This window comes from Onychomys torridus, chromosome 1 (assembly GCF_903995425.1).
Source record: "Onychomys torridus chromosome 1, mOncTor1.1, whole genome shotgun sequence".
Taxonomy (NCBI): Eukaryota; Metazoa; Chordata; class Mammalia; order Rodentia; family Cricetidae; genus Onychomys; species Onychomys torridus.
The window spans coordinates 101,142,529-101,156,393 of NC_050443.1; the positions used below are offsets into that span (position 1 = coordinate 101,142,529).

The 13,865-nt window shown below is 49.0% G+C and overlaps 1 protein-coding gene across 5 annotated transcripts in view; it reads left to right on the forward strand.

Annotated features, from left to right (window-relative positions):
• Positions 1-5,367: 5,367 nt before the first annotated feature.
• The window catches only part of Slc5a11 (solute carrier family 5 member 11), a 52,291-nt gene continuing 43,793 nt past the window's right edge, over positions 5,368-13,865 (forward strand). For 3 of the 5 annotated variants that reach the window (XM_036173824.1, XM_036173816.1, XM_036173840.1), the window contains exon 1: positions 5,389-5,749. The gene's annotated coding sequence lies outside the window, so the exon portion shown is untranslated. Of the gene's footprint in view, positions 5,750-13,865 lie in introns of all 5 variants that reach the window. The other 2 variants (XM_036173802.1, XM_036173810.1) reach the window with 2 other exon arrangements.

Sequence of the window (13,865 nt, forward strand, 5' to 3'; positions counted from 1 at the left end):
AAACTTCTTTAGAAAGAACAGACAGCTAGACCCAGAGACTCTTTTCTCTTATAAACATATTAACATAAAAATATGAATATATTTTTACTGCTCAAAGGTAGAACTGTACCTGTGGGAGAGTAACTGGATGGCCGTGTGCAGTTCCTCCTGCAGGCACAAGACCACTTGAGACAAATTCCAGCAAGAAGGTGGTGTCACACACAATGTGAGGAACTGTATTAAAGGGTCGCAGCATTAGGAAGGTTGATCTAGACTCTGGGATTCCTCCTGACACATATGGAACTCTGGTTCCCATGTTCTGAAGTAGTAACAAATACCTGGGAGGGAATAGCTGGGAAAGGACCTGAGCTGTCACCATCCTGGTGACAGAAATCACACTGACCAGGCTTATTCACACCGTTGCTTCCACCTAAAATTTATTACTGCTTCGTTTTTTTGTTTTTGAGACAGGGTTTCTCTGTGTAGCTTTGCACCTTTCTGGGATCTAGCTCTGTAGACCAGGCTGGCCTGGAACTCACAGAGATCCGCCTGGCTCTGCCTCCCGAGTGCTGGGATTAAAGGCGTCCACCACCACCGCTTTCTTACTGTTTTTAGTGATGTGTTGTCTGTGTCTGTGTATAGGTATGTGCAGGTTACTACAGAGATCAAAGGCATCAGATCCCCATGGAGCCCAGGTTACAGGTGGTTGTGGGCAACCTGATGTGGGTGCTGGGAACCAAGCTCAGTCCTCTGGGAAAGCGGTATGTGCTCTTAAGCACTGAGTCATCTTTCCAGTCTGGCTTCTGTTTTTAAAGGAAAATTTTAAATACAGTACATCTTACATCTTAAGCTATTCCATGGTTTTTAATGGTGGAATGCATCTGAAATCTCAGTGCTAGGTGTGGGGGTCAGAAATAGGTGGATCCCTGGAGTCCTCTGGCCAGCCAACCAGCCGAACTGATTGATAAGTTCCTGACTCACTGAGAGAGACCCTGTAATGGCTATCCTTGGGTGTCAGTTTGCCTATATCTGGAATGAACTACAATCCAGAAATGGACAGTATCGATTCCTTGGAGGTCCAAGGGGCTTTGCTACGTCCAGTGTGGGATATGGGGGCGGGGGCAGGTCCGTCTTCTTTATTTCTCTGGGATGAAATCCTGTCTCCATAACTGCAGTTCCGTCCAGCTCCCCAGCTCATTGTCCTGCTAACGACTAACTCCTATGCTTTCAGCTTCATCTTCGTTCTCTGTACCCTCTTTCTCCATCTCTGCTGCTCTCTACTCCTGGCACTCAGAAGACTCTACTCCAGATCTGCTGACCCTCTAGGAACCTCTGCCATCCTCTCTTCTCTCTCCATGCTGTTCTCTTTGTCTACAGAAAATGGCTGCCTTTTCTTCCCCTGGGCACCTCATTCCCTGCCTCCTCAGGAATGTTGTTTTATCTCTCACCTTGATATGTAAAAACCTCTTTTGTTCTCAGTAAAAATGCTCTGGAGACTCACTAGGCCTCCTCAAGGTGAGGGTCTGAGTTTCATTAGCACAGGAAACAAACTATGCGTCTCCCACCAGCTTGTCTCCTAAACTCAGCAGGGCAGTTAGTATCTTAGTAGGTACAGCAGGTCTGGGGAGCTGAATTGCTTACCAATTGGTCTGGGCACACAAGGATTTCACAGCAGAAGACAGCTGGAATATTAAAGGTTGGGTAACACCAAATATTCATAATAAATGGCTTTGTCTTTTGACAGACCCTTGGCCCGTCAAAGTTCAGCTTTAATACACAGTTGAATCTCTATGATATACTCTTGCGGCCCGCAAGAGGACAGCACATTTTTTAATCTGAATCTTTTGGTTTGTTTGTTTGTTTTTGTTTTTCAAGACAGAGTTTCTCTGTGTAGCTTTGGAGCCTGTCCTGCAACTCACTCTGTAGCCCAGGCTGGCCTCAAACTCACAGAGATCCGCCTGCCTCTGCCTCCCGAGTGCTGGGATTAAAGGTGTGCGCCACCACCGCTTGGCTTGATCTGAATCTTGAGGCAAGAAGACAACATGCTTTTGATCCAGACCTTGAGGCAGGAAGGCACACTTTTAATCTGGGTCACGCCTTCTTCTGGAATCCTATAGAAGGACAATGGAAGAAGGAAGGGCTTGTTCTTTGCCTGTTTGCCCTCACCTTGTCAGCACAGCCTATCCAGCTGAGACACCCAGCCTCGTGGGGCTGAGCAGCTACTAGATTCTTGGACTTTCCATTCACAACCAGCCATTGTTGTGCAGGACTACAGCCTGTAAGTCATTTCATAATCTCTCTGTCTCTCTCTCTCCCTCTCTCCCCATCTATCTATCTATCTATCTATCTATCTATCTATCTATCTATCTATAGTATTTATATTTATATATATTTACCCCTCTTCCCATCCCACACTATAGTGCGGTCTTTCCTGCTTTTGGGCTTTCTGTCACTGGGGTATCAGGTATGTGCTCTTTCATTTTTGAAACTCACTGCAGACATTGTGAGTCTGCATTGGCTTGTTCCTGGTTTGTTGTTGTTTTTTTTTTTTCTGTGCTAGGGATGGAATGCAGGGCCTGGCACATGCTAGGCAAGTGTTCTGCCATGGGCTCTGCCCAGCCCAGTTGGATCCCCTATGTAGCTGTTTGGAAAGGTGAGCCCTTACCTGCTCTCCTGTCCCAGGACTGCTGTGTGTGTGTGTTTGCAGGAGGCTGGTTTTCATTTCTCTTGAGGGGCATCTCGGAGTGGAACAGCTGTATCACGGGAGATACGTTCACCCGTGAGGGACATCTGGACAGTTCTGTAGGTAACATACCTGGACATTATGTTAAGTACAATGAGCCAGACTCGGAAATACAAACAGCCAGGTTTTCTCTCATAAGTGGAATTCAGATTATATATGTGTATGCATGTATCTTTGTATATGACAGGGAAGTAGAAGGGGCCATCTGGGGGGATGGACACATTCATTCTTCAGAGGGGTGAGAGGGAGGAGCAAGAGCGGGTGATGGAGGCAAAGGAAGGCAGGTACCGCACACACTGGTTTCTTCTCGCGTGTGGAACATGGGCTTAAACTTACATATGTGGGGGGTCTAGAGACTGGAAAGGGGGACTCTTGAGAAGAGTTCTTTGAGGGAGGTGGAGGGACGGAAGAGTGGGCAAGAGGTCACACGTTACAGATTTGCGAGAAGGAAAAGAACCAGCTAGAGGGAGGCATGATGACTTGGATGAGTACAGTGCCGCAGGTAAGGAAATGCCATTGTGAAGCCCATCGCTTTGTATGCTGTCTTAACTTTCAGAATGGAAGAAAGCATGTGGGGCATGTAGGGAAGGGAACATGTGTGAAATGGGGGAATGGAGACCAGGGAAGATGAGGGGGGTTGGTGAATGAAAGCACGGAGTACACACACGAAAATGCCTCAGTGAAAGCTATTAACTAAAAGATATAAAGTGAATAAAAATTAATAAAAGAAAAGCCACAGAAGTGTGTGTGTGTGTGTGTGTGTGTGTGTGTGTGTGTGTGTGTGTGTGTATTGCAAACCCCAATAGTTCTCTCAAATGGCTACCACGTCATTCTAACCTATTCTTTATTATACTGGGGAAAGGCAGTGAAGTCTGGCAGTCAGAGCAACTGTCAGAGGTGACGGCCGTAGCCGAACAGGACACCTCTGGCCCTCACATGTGACAATCATGAGCTTTGTAGAACATTCCTAAAAGGTTCCTAAATGGTGATACCTTTGAGGCTTGGCTGTCCCTCCCACGGGATACAGGCTCTGCAGCGGGGCGGCAGCTCCCCGTGTCCTGCTTTGCTAGATAAACAGGCTTTCCCTGAAAGTTCTCAGAACCTCCCTTCCCTTTACAAGATGTGATCAAAGAAATTAGGACCGGACTGGGGCTGCCATGTGTCATCCACAACAACTCACTTCTGTCCCTGGTGCTGTGTCCAGGTCCCGCCACCAATCACAGGTCCCTGACCTCCAGTCTCAGCTGCTCTTTTCTCTCTTTCAATCTTTCTCATTGGTCTCTGCCCTCAGGACCAGCGCATAGTGCCAGGTCCCCTCTGTCCAGCTGCAAACGTCTATTAGAAATGTCCACACACACCAAGCACTTAGACAGAACCTGGTGCAGACAGACACAAGCTTGCGTTTCTCTTGCCTTAGGGCTACAGAGAGAATGTAGCCACAGCTGCTCCAGCTGTGACTGTCTTGTGAGGTATGCCTGCTGTGGCCAGCGATTTGTATTATTCTAGAAATGCGGGAAATTCAGGCTGGAATCTCAAAGCTACGTTTTTGGGGCGCTGTGCCAAACGTACCTGGCAAAAGCAAATTAAGCTGTGGTGATGACGTGGATCTAGCTACAAAGCAGCAGCAGCATGAGGCCCTTATTGTGTGGCAACCATGGTCAGGAGGCAGAGAAGGCTCAGCTCACTTTGTGTGCATGTGTGCGTACGTACACGTATGTGTGTGTGTGTGTTGTGCAATGTGTGTGTTGTGCAATGTGTGTGGGTGTACTCACCCCTGTACATGTATGGAAGCCAGAGGTTGAAGTCAGGTACCTTCCTCTATCATTTGAAGATGATGATGATGATGGTTTTTCAAAATAGGGTCTCACTATGTAGGCTGTCCTGCAACTTACTCTAGAAGAGGCTGGATTCAAACTCACAGAGATCTGCCTGTCGCTGCCTCCCCGGTGTTGGGATTAAAAGCGTGTGCCACTACATCCTTCTGCCACCTCATTTTTGAGACAGAGTCACTGAACCTGAAGCTCACTGATTGGTAGACAGGCTGGCCAGTGAGCCCTGGGGTCCGCTTGTCTCCACCTCCTAGGTCTGGGATTATAGACGTGCATGTGACGCCCAGTTCTTTACATGGAAGCTGGGGATCCAAACTCAGGTCTCTGTGCTTGCACAGCCTTCCTCTCCTGCTTTCTTTTTAAGCCATCCCATAGGAGGGTGCTACCCACCTTCAGGGTCCATTTCCCAGGTTACACCTCTCTGGAAACCTCCAGGCAGACACACCTCCAGGCAGGTGTCTCCTAGGTGGTTTTTAATCCGGTAACAGGACAGTGAAGATTTAGCACAGCAGTCTGCAAATGCTGGTAATTAAATGAAAATGTTTGCAGCCCTGAGCAGCTGGAAGCCTTGCAGCTCTTCCCCTGACTGCCCTGGAGTACTGCCTGCGTGTGAGCTCTGTGCGTGGCTCAGTACCTCCTGACGGTTTGCCCAGATGCCATGGGCCTGCCCTGCTTTGGTCTGAAGAGAGGGAAAAGCGCAGTTACTGCTGCATTGGCTGCTACTGTCAGTGGTTGGAGCTGGAAAAGTCCTTCTGGGCATGTCCCTTTTGTCTCCTGCACCCCCCTTCTCCCCCTGCTCCTCCAGCTGTCCTAAGGCTGCCTACTCCCGGAGTGGAGGGGAGGCGGGAGAGTGGGTGAGTAAGGCAGCCCAGTGCCCAGGCTTTAGTCTCCCCTGCCTCTCCAGGCCATGGGCCCCCTGCCAGGTGAGGGCACTGGCCAAGGCCCAGTGAGAGCAGGGCAGGCCCCTTTCCTCACAGGGGCCTGCTCAGAGTTCAAGGGTTCTGGGGAGATCATCCAGGCTTCCTTTAAACTGCTGCTGCAGCCGAGGCTGGAGTTTGGAGTTTGACCTGTGTGGAACTTTCTCAGCAGGGAGACAGAACCACCGCTATCCTCTGCCGCAAAGGACAGGAAATCCCAGGGGTGTCCCTCCTCACAGTCCCTGAGAACTTAGGGTGGTAGAGTCTGCACCCAGAAGAAGGTAAGATCCCTCCTCCCCAAGACGCCCACTCTCCAAGCTGGGAAGCCCTTCGGGTCTGAGGACTGGACAACCACTCCTGACAGAGATCCCATCTGTGAACTTCATGGGAATCAGAGAAAGTTCATTTCCTCTTGGCCTACAGAGGGTAGTTTGGGGGTGTCAGCAGCTGACAGCGTAGGCCAGAGCGTCTCAGTTCTTCTACCTTATCAAGTTCAGGGACACTGGGGGATGGGAGCCCCGGGCTCCTTATCTGTCAAATGAGGATTTGGAGGTCAGCCTGGCCCAGCCCCCAGGTGTGGCCGAGCAGGCTTCACAGAGCTAAGGAAAGGGAAAGCAGCTGCAGCAGCCACAGGAAGCTGGAAGGATGCATTACTCCTGGAAATGAGCAAGGCAACGCCATGGCCCACCTGCACTTCTGGAGTCTCTTCCAATAGCACAGCTGCCAGGGAGGGTGGGTACACAGACATGCCCTAAGGCCACTGAACAACTTGCCTCAAGGTGACAGAGCCTAGGGCAAAGCTGAGACCCAGCCCCCTGTGGCTATGAGCTGGTCAGTTCTGGGGAATGGTTGAAAGGCGACTGTGAGCCTCTGACTCTGAGAAATGCTGCCCTTAGTGGGATATTTGTTTACAAGACTGGAGTTTATGGAGTGTCTGCTTCGGGGGCACGAGATGAGACAGACAAATCGCCTCTGTTTTCCGGGTGCTTACAGTACTGTGAGATGAATAGTTACAGGAGAGTTCTACAAACCGTGTGCCAGGCTTCATTAAACCACAGAGTAAATCACATTTCATGTGAAAGGAAATGACTTGGGGGCCTGGCTTAAGCTGAGGCCAGGAAACGGCAGATGGGATGTATGTCAGTTGGCATCTAAGTAATGAGGAGGGTTTTGTGACACTGGGGGAAAGTATATCAGACAGAGTGAATGGGAGCCAAAGACCCTGAGGTCAGAGACAGCTTGCAAGGAACAGACAGAAGCAAGCAAGTGATGGGATTTGTGTTCAAATACTCTTTGGCTTCCATAGAAGGGAGAGGTTAAAGGAATCTAAATTAGCAGTGGGTAGGAAGAGCATAACTCCTTACTGTGGCCTGGACACAGGTGAAGGTGGCAGGATGTTGGCAATTTAAGGGAAATGAACAGGTTCAAGGTATGTTTTAGAAGGAGAAGAGAATAGAACTAGAGATGGATAGATTCAGGAAGTTGAGAAGGACATAAATTGTTTGATCAATGTTTGTATGCCATGACATCTTTGGTTCTTAGGCACAGTGCTTGGCACACCAAGATGCTCGTATGTCACTTGTTGGATAAATGGATGTACAGATGGATGAATGGATATACGGATGGGTGGGTGGATGAGTGGATGGGTGAATGGATGGGTGAATGGGTGGATGGATGGATGGATGGATGGATGGATGGATGGATGGATGGGTGGTAGATGGATGGGTGGTGGGTGAATGGGTGGATGGATGGATGGATGGATGGATGGATGGATGGGTGGATGGATGGATGGATGGATGGGTGGTGGATGGATGGGTGGTGGATGGATGGATGGACAGATAGATTCTTGAGGGGGGGTAGAATCATGAAGGATGGCTGAACAGACTGGTGGATGGCTGGATCCATGGATGGACTTAAGGACTTAGGATGCTTTGGGCTTTGGGTGTGAGTGGTTAGTGACATGGCCAAAGCAGTAGAGGCACTAGCATTCCTGATGAAGAGTCTGGTCTTTGGCCTGTACATGCTAACTTTGGATATCTGTAGGCATGTGTGTGAAATGTCATGGTGCCATTTGAATGAACATGCCTGGACTAAATAGACGATCTTGTGACTTCCACTCTGGTATTTCAGGACAGGGCCATTCCCGAATGGGAGAGATGGATGGGAAGACTCGTCTAGTTCCCTACACTCCCATTTGTTACCCTCTGTGGCCTATTAGGGAAAACTGCCTTGCTCTGCCATGCTTAGAAATTCTCCCCCCACCACCAGAACTGTGGTTTTTCCTAATGGGCTGGGATAAGCCAGCCCAAAGTCTCAGAGTCTACCCATCAGCCCTTTCCACAGTCCTATGCCAAGCATCAGGAGGCCAGAAGCTAAAGAGGGCAGTGAGCACCTTCTTGCATCAGCCCTAGGCCTTCTCAGTCTTCTTGGCTTTGCAATGGCCTCTCTCTCCCTAGCTAGGCTGGTCTACCACCAACTGCCCTAGACCAGGCCAGCTTGTGGCTTTGAAGTGACAGGTTCTTCCACAGCAGTGAGGAAGGAGGAGGTTGTGAGCGACTCCAGATCAAGGCTTGGTGTCACATCTGGCACTCTCCTGCCAAGGGTTCCTGCCTTAGAGTGATTAGGGGCTGAGGAGTTGAACCCAGTCTGGAGCCTAGTTCAGTCATTTACCAGTGGCATGGGCTCGGCTCAGGCCTCGACTTTCTTGTTCAGTGGGGTTAATCAGGGGCCTGACCTTATGATGCTGAGTTGCAAATGAGATTCACTCCGTAAGCAGCCAAGTCTCCCTGACCACAAAGTTCACACTCTCCTTTCTGCCCCCACTGCGTGTATTTGAAGAATGTGAACATATCAAACATCCTGTTCCAAACTATGTGGCATAGCTCACTTGTTTACCGTGATGGACACCTGACAGTTGATCTCATGTTGTAGATGGGGAAACAGCTTTGGAGAGCTTCTTGTTCTAGATCTCAGCTAGAGGAAGCAGAGCTGAGATTTGAGCCAGGGCTCCGAGGTTCTGAAGTCTGCACAGTTGGTTTACAATGATGCATCTATTTCCCAGGGAGTCTTTTGCCCACGGTTAAAATTTGTAATTAAATGGTAGTTGTTTTTTTTTCCCCCTTGGTGCAAGGGAACCACTTCCTGCCTCCCATCATGTGTTTTTTTTCTTTCTTTCTGGGAAACTTGGCAGTATCTTGGTAGAAGTATCAAGCTTGACACTTCATGTCAGGAGTGTCTCTAACACAGAAGGAAGGCATTAAACTGCGAGCCCTGGGACATGGGTAACACTTCGTTTTCACCCATTGTGAAAAGTTTGAAACACACATAAATTATAAAAAAGGTGACCCTGGTCAGCAGGCACACAGAGGGGCCAGGATGAGACAAGGAACCGAGCGAATACAGTTGGCTACCTGTGGCCCTGACCTGTTAGCCTACTTTCCTGGTTTGCTTCTGTTTGCCCTTGCGCGCTGTGGAAAATTTTCACATCTCCCATAGCACAAGCATTGAGTAAAAGGGCAGAAGGGAAGGGGAGCTGTCCCTGTTCAACTGAGCTTCCTTTTGTGCTCTGGCCACTAGGCAACCTCAAGGGCAGCCTGTTCTGCTAGCAAAGAAAGCCTTTGTCAGGACTCGCTGCCCTCACCCCACCCCTCAGGAAGGGAGCTGGCAGGGGCTCTGAGAAGCGGACCTCAGGGCCTACCCATCACTTGGCCTCTAAGGCAGGCTGGGATCAAATAACCATGGTGCTCTGTGCAAAAGGAGCTGGATGGAGGTCATTTTGCTTAGTTAGTGGTTCTGGGTAACCACAGCATGGCCAGGGCCTGGGGTGAAAACCCATGGGAATGGAAGCAAGGCTGCCTCCCTAGGTGTCCAGAGCTTGGCACACAGCTGGTACCTAATAAATACTTGCCCCACTGAGCCCCAAAGTCTGATAGAGCTCACTATGGAGAGCCTGGCACACAGATGATATCTAATGAATGTTTCATTGAACTTCCAGGGCCTAGCACAGAGCCTGGCACATAGCTGGTACCCACTAAATGTCTTACTGAGGGGCTGGAGAGATGGCTCAGTGGTTAAGAGGCCTTTCTGCTCTTCCAGAGGACTTGGATTTGGTTCCTGGTACCACACAGTGGCTCATAACAGCCTATAACCCTGGTGCCAGAGGGTCTAGCACTCCCTTCTGACCTCATGAACATACATGGTACACATATGCACATACACGCACCCAACGTAAAATAAAGTAGATAAAACACTATAAATGTCTTACTGCATGTCCAGGGCATAACATGGAGCCTGCCACATGGCTGGTGCCTAACAATTACCTTACTGAGTCCAAGTCCTGGTGCAAATAAGACACTCAATGGCACCTAATGAGTTTTTGTGGGAAAAGAGCAGAGCTAAAGGGAAGTAAGATGAGGCAGGGGTGGGGGGCAAGACAGACAGCTGCATGGAGACACAATGACCTTCTGTCCACATTCCAGTAGCACCTATGGCTCTGACTATGGCACATCCAGGGTCTGAGCCAGCTCACTTTGGCGTCTTGATGTCTTGTCTCTCACCCATGAGCTGAAGGTGTGACCAGGAGGATGAAATGAGGACACAGTGTGCGACATGCGTTGCACCTGTGCTAGTCACAGTGAGGTCGCAGCGGTACCGTGTGTTGAATGTCAGGGAAGGTGCGGGGAAGCTGCAGGCCCGGGTTCCCAGCATCTGTGGTCCATCTCCTGTCCCCACCATGAAGATGCAGTCTCCCAGCTCCAAGGTCTCTGAATTACTTAGAAGCTGTGCCAGCCTCCCCTGCAGTGATGAAAGACTTGTTTATCTGCAGGCCCCCTCAGTGCCTGGTAGGCAATGGGCAGGAAGGGGCCTGGGGGTGGGGCTGGGGACACGATGGCTCTGAGGACTTGGAGCAGAAGGCTGCTGTCCCTCCTCCCTTCCTGCTTTCCCTTCATTTCCAGACCTTCGGTGTTCTAGATCCATCTACCCCTATCCCAGGAACAGCAACTATCCCTACCTGAAGTTGCATCCTATGCTTACCCCAGAGTTCCCTGTTTCTGAAGCAGCGGCTGTGTGACTTCAGACAGGATGTTACATCTTTAGGACCCACAACTTCCTCACCTTTAAGGACAGTGGGATTTTGACCCTTGAGATAGCGCCCAAAGCCCATGGAGCTCCCGCCTCCCGAGCCTCCCCCCACTTTCAGAGCTGGAACCTACAAAGCCCCACCCCTGCACTCTGAACCGAACCTTGTCTCTGCTTCTCTTAATGCCACAGCTTAGGTATCATCGTCCCATTCGACAGGAGCCAGGGATGGTAAATCCCTGACCTCGATGGGCCTTAGGCGAAGGCAGAACTGGATGGGCGTTTGCCTGCTCCTTCCTTCTGTGTTAGGACACAGAGCCCATCTTTCCAATGGCCTTTCTTCCTTTCCTCCTTGCTCTTGTCTTCTCTTCCTTGGGGAGGGCCTCCTGTCCTAGGTCTGAAAAGCTGGGAGCATCACTGCATCATGACTAAAAGCAAGGTCCTGCCTAGGGAGAGACAGCCTGGGCTGGCTGAGGGGGCCTTGCAGGGCCTGGAGGATCCTGGAGGCAGCATCTCCCATATGGGTTCTTGCAGGAGACCTGGGATGTGTCGTGGGGAGTAAGGGAGTTAGGGGTTCAGGTCCCAAAGAGGATGTGTGAAGTTGGCAGGGGGGGCGCGCACGACATGATTTGAAGGTGAATTGGGATGGCTGCCAGCAGTGTTTAGTTGAAAAAAGACTACGCTCTTTTTTTTATATAAGATCTTTATTGACAGATAATTCACATAGTATACAATTTTCCTGTTTGCACAATTCGAGACTTTAGTCCAGCATCCTCATAGGCCCATGACATCATCACCACTTCCTGTTTTAGAACATCGCTGTCTTCAATTTCTTTCTTTCCTTTTTTTGAATGCTGAATGCTATTTATTGAAGAGCGAGGAGGTCTTAAATACAGGCTTACAGCACAATGGGAGAACCCTGGAGGGCAGAAGTTTGCTTCCACGTTTTACAATCTTGCATCTAAGCTGTTAATGCCCAATATGCAGGATGAACAGACAAGGAACTTCCCTTAAGCATTCAGTAGGGTGGAATCTTGCAGGGAATTAGCATATGGAGGATATCAAGGTCAAGGTCAGCAAGCAAGGCAACAGTTACCCAAAACCGGGGCCAGGGACCTACAGGTCCCCCCTTTTACTAAAAAAATGAGCTTCTGACTTAGGTTGCGTGGGACATCAGCAGGTCACCTTACCTGTCATAGAGACACCTGCCCAGACCACACAGAGGCTCTTAGGTTGGTAAGTGCCCCCCAGGTATTACCCGTCTCTGAATACTCATTATCATACAGGCTCAATCGTGTGAGAACTGCAGAGTTAACTGTTGCCAAAGATCTCTAAGTGGTGCTGGGCTTGCAATCTGTGTGTTTGACACAGAAAAGACCAACAGAAAAAAAAGACTACACTTTTTATACTGTTGCACCTAGAGGATTAAATGGGAGACAAGGGGCATGTGAGCTGGTGTGTGGTTTGAGGTCAGGGGTTGAAGAATCTAGCATTGACCCTGACAACAGGCACCAGAAGTATGTTAATGGAAGGGCCACAAGTTCCTTTTGCTAGAGATAAGGAGAACCACTGCTTAATCAAGCAGGAACTTTCCTCAAACCCCAAAAGAATGGAAGCCCTTTTGGAAATGCCTGACCATGGGAAAAGGACTGGGGAACAGACAATATATTAAATTTCTTAGTCTTACTATATGGGCCTGTTCCCCTCACAGGCTCCCAAAAGGGAAGGTCCTGATGTCTTACTCTTTTCCCATTATACTGGTGCACATTATGATTTCTCCACACTTATTACCTGAACTCTTGCCCTTAATGGCCTCGGGCTCAGGATCTGAATTGCAGGCATTTTATCGTTGGGGTCAGGTGTGTCTAGTAAATCTCTAACTTTCCTCTTCCTGGTGTAATTAGGAGGGCACAATGGATTTCCTGGTTCCATGGTGGCGGGGATTTTTCCAAAGAATCTTTTTGTTTAGAGAAGTTATCATTGTACACAGTTTTCTCCTTTACCAACGCTCACACAAAATTTCCCAAAGGGAAAGGCATTAATATTGAAAATCATTAAAAATGAAAGTTAAAAAGGTGCTGGAGAAGTGTGGTCTGCAATGTGGAAATGCTGGAACTTTGTCAAGAAGCAATAGTCACCATGCAGCCCATGGCAGGTTCTCAAAAAAGAGCCTGTAATTGAGGGACCATTTTGGCTCTCACAACTTGGAGGATGCTCCGGGCATGTAGGGGATACAGATCAGAGATGCTGCTGAGCACCCCATAATGCCCATGACATCCAAAATGACTTCCTGGTCAGACAAGATCCCTATCTCTTACCTTAGACAAAAATTGTTATACCCAAATCTCCGAGACCCCCAAAAGACCACTACAGAGACCAAATCCCGCATGTAAAAGCCAAGAGCCTTTATTATCTTCAATCTCTGAGCTTGGTCTCTCTGTCTATCTGACGCAGGGGTGAGAGCAGAGAGCCCAGAGCCCAGGCAGGGTGGGGTTTTTATCACATAGGGTATAGGGAATGTTTGGAATGTCAGGTATTTCCTCTTAGATGCAGGTCCCATTTGGTGGGGTCAGTTTATGGCTCTTTCTTGATCCAGTTGTTGCCTGCAGGAAGCTGTGTCTGGGCCTCAAAGCCCCTCAGGGCAGCTGTGTGGTCAAGCTGTTTTGGGACCCTTCTATACAGGTTAAAAAATGGTCAAAGACCTGAATGTAAGGCATGAAGCTCTGAACCTCCTGGAGCAAAACATCCCAAGAGGTAGGAGCAGGCAAGGCCTTTTCAAAAGCACTCCCACCATGCAGGATGTACAATAGGAGTCAATGAGTGGGACAGTGTGGAATTAAAAAGCTTCTGCAAAGCAAAGAAAACCACTAGAGAGAAGAGACAGCCAAGAGAATGGGAAGAAAATGGCAGGGGATTAATATCCAGAATATATAAAGAGCTACAAAAATTAAACACCAAATTGCCACCATCAGCCAACCAATGAACAGGCAAAATGAGCTGACTGGACAGTTCTCTAAAACAGAAATATAAATGACCAATAAATATTTGAATAAGTGGTCAACATCCTTCAACTAGAAGGAAATAAAAACCAAAACTCATTTGAGATTCCATCTCACCTGTCCAAATGGCCCCCAACAAATAAAACAAGCACCCACAAATGCTGGCGGGATGCTCCAAAGAGGAACTCAGATCGCTGTTGGTGGCAGTGCAAACTGGGGCAGCCACTTTGGGTATCAGCAAGATGGTTCCTCAAAAAATGAAAAGTAGTTCGAGGCCAGTCTGGTCTATAGAGTGAGTTCCAGGACAGCCAGGCTACAC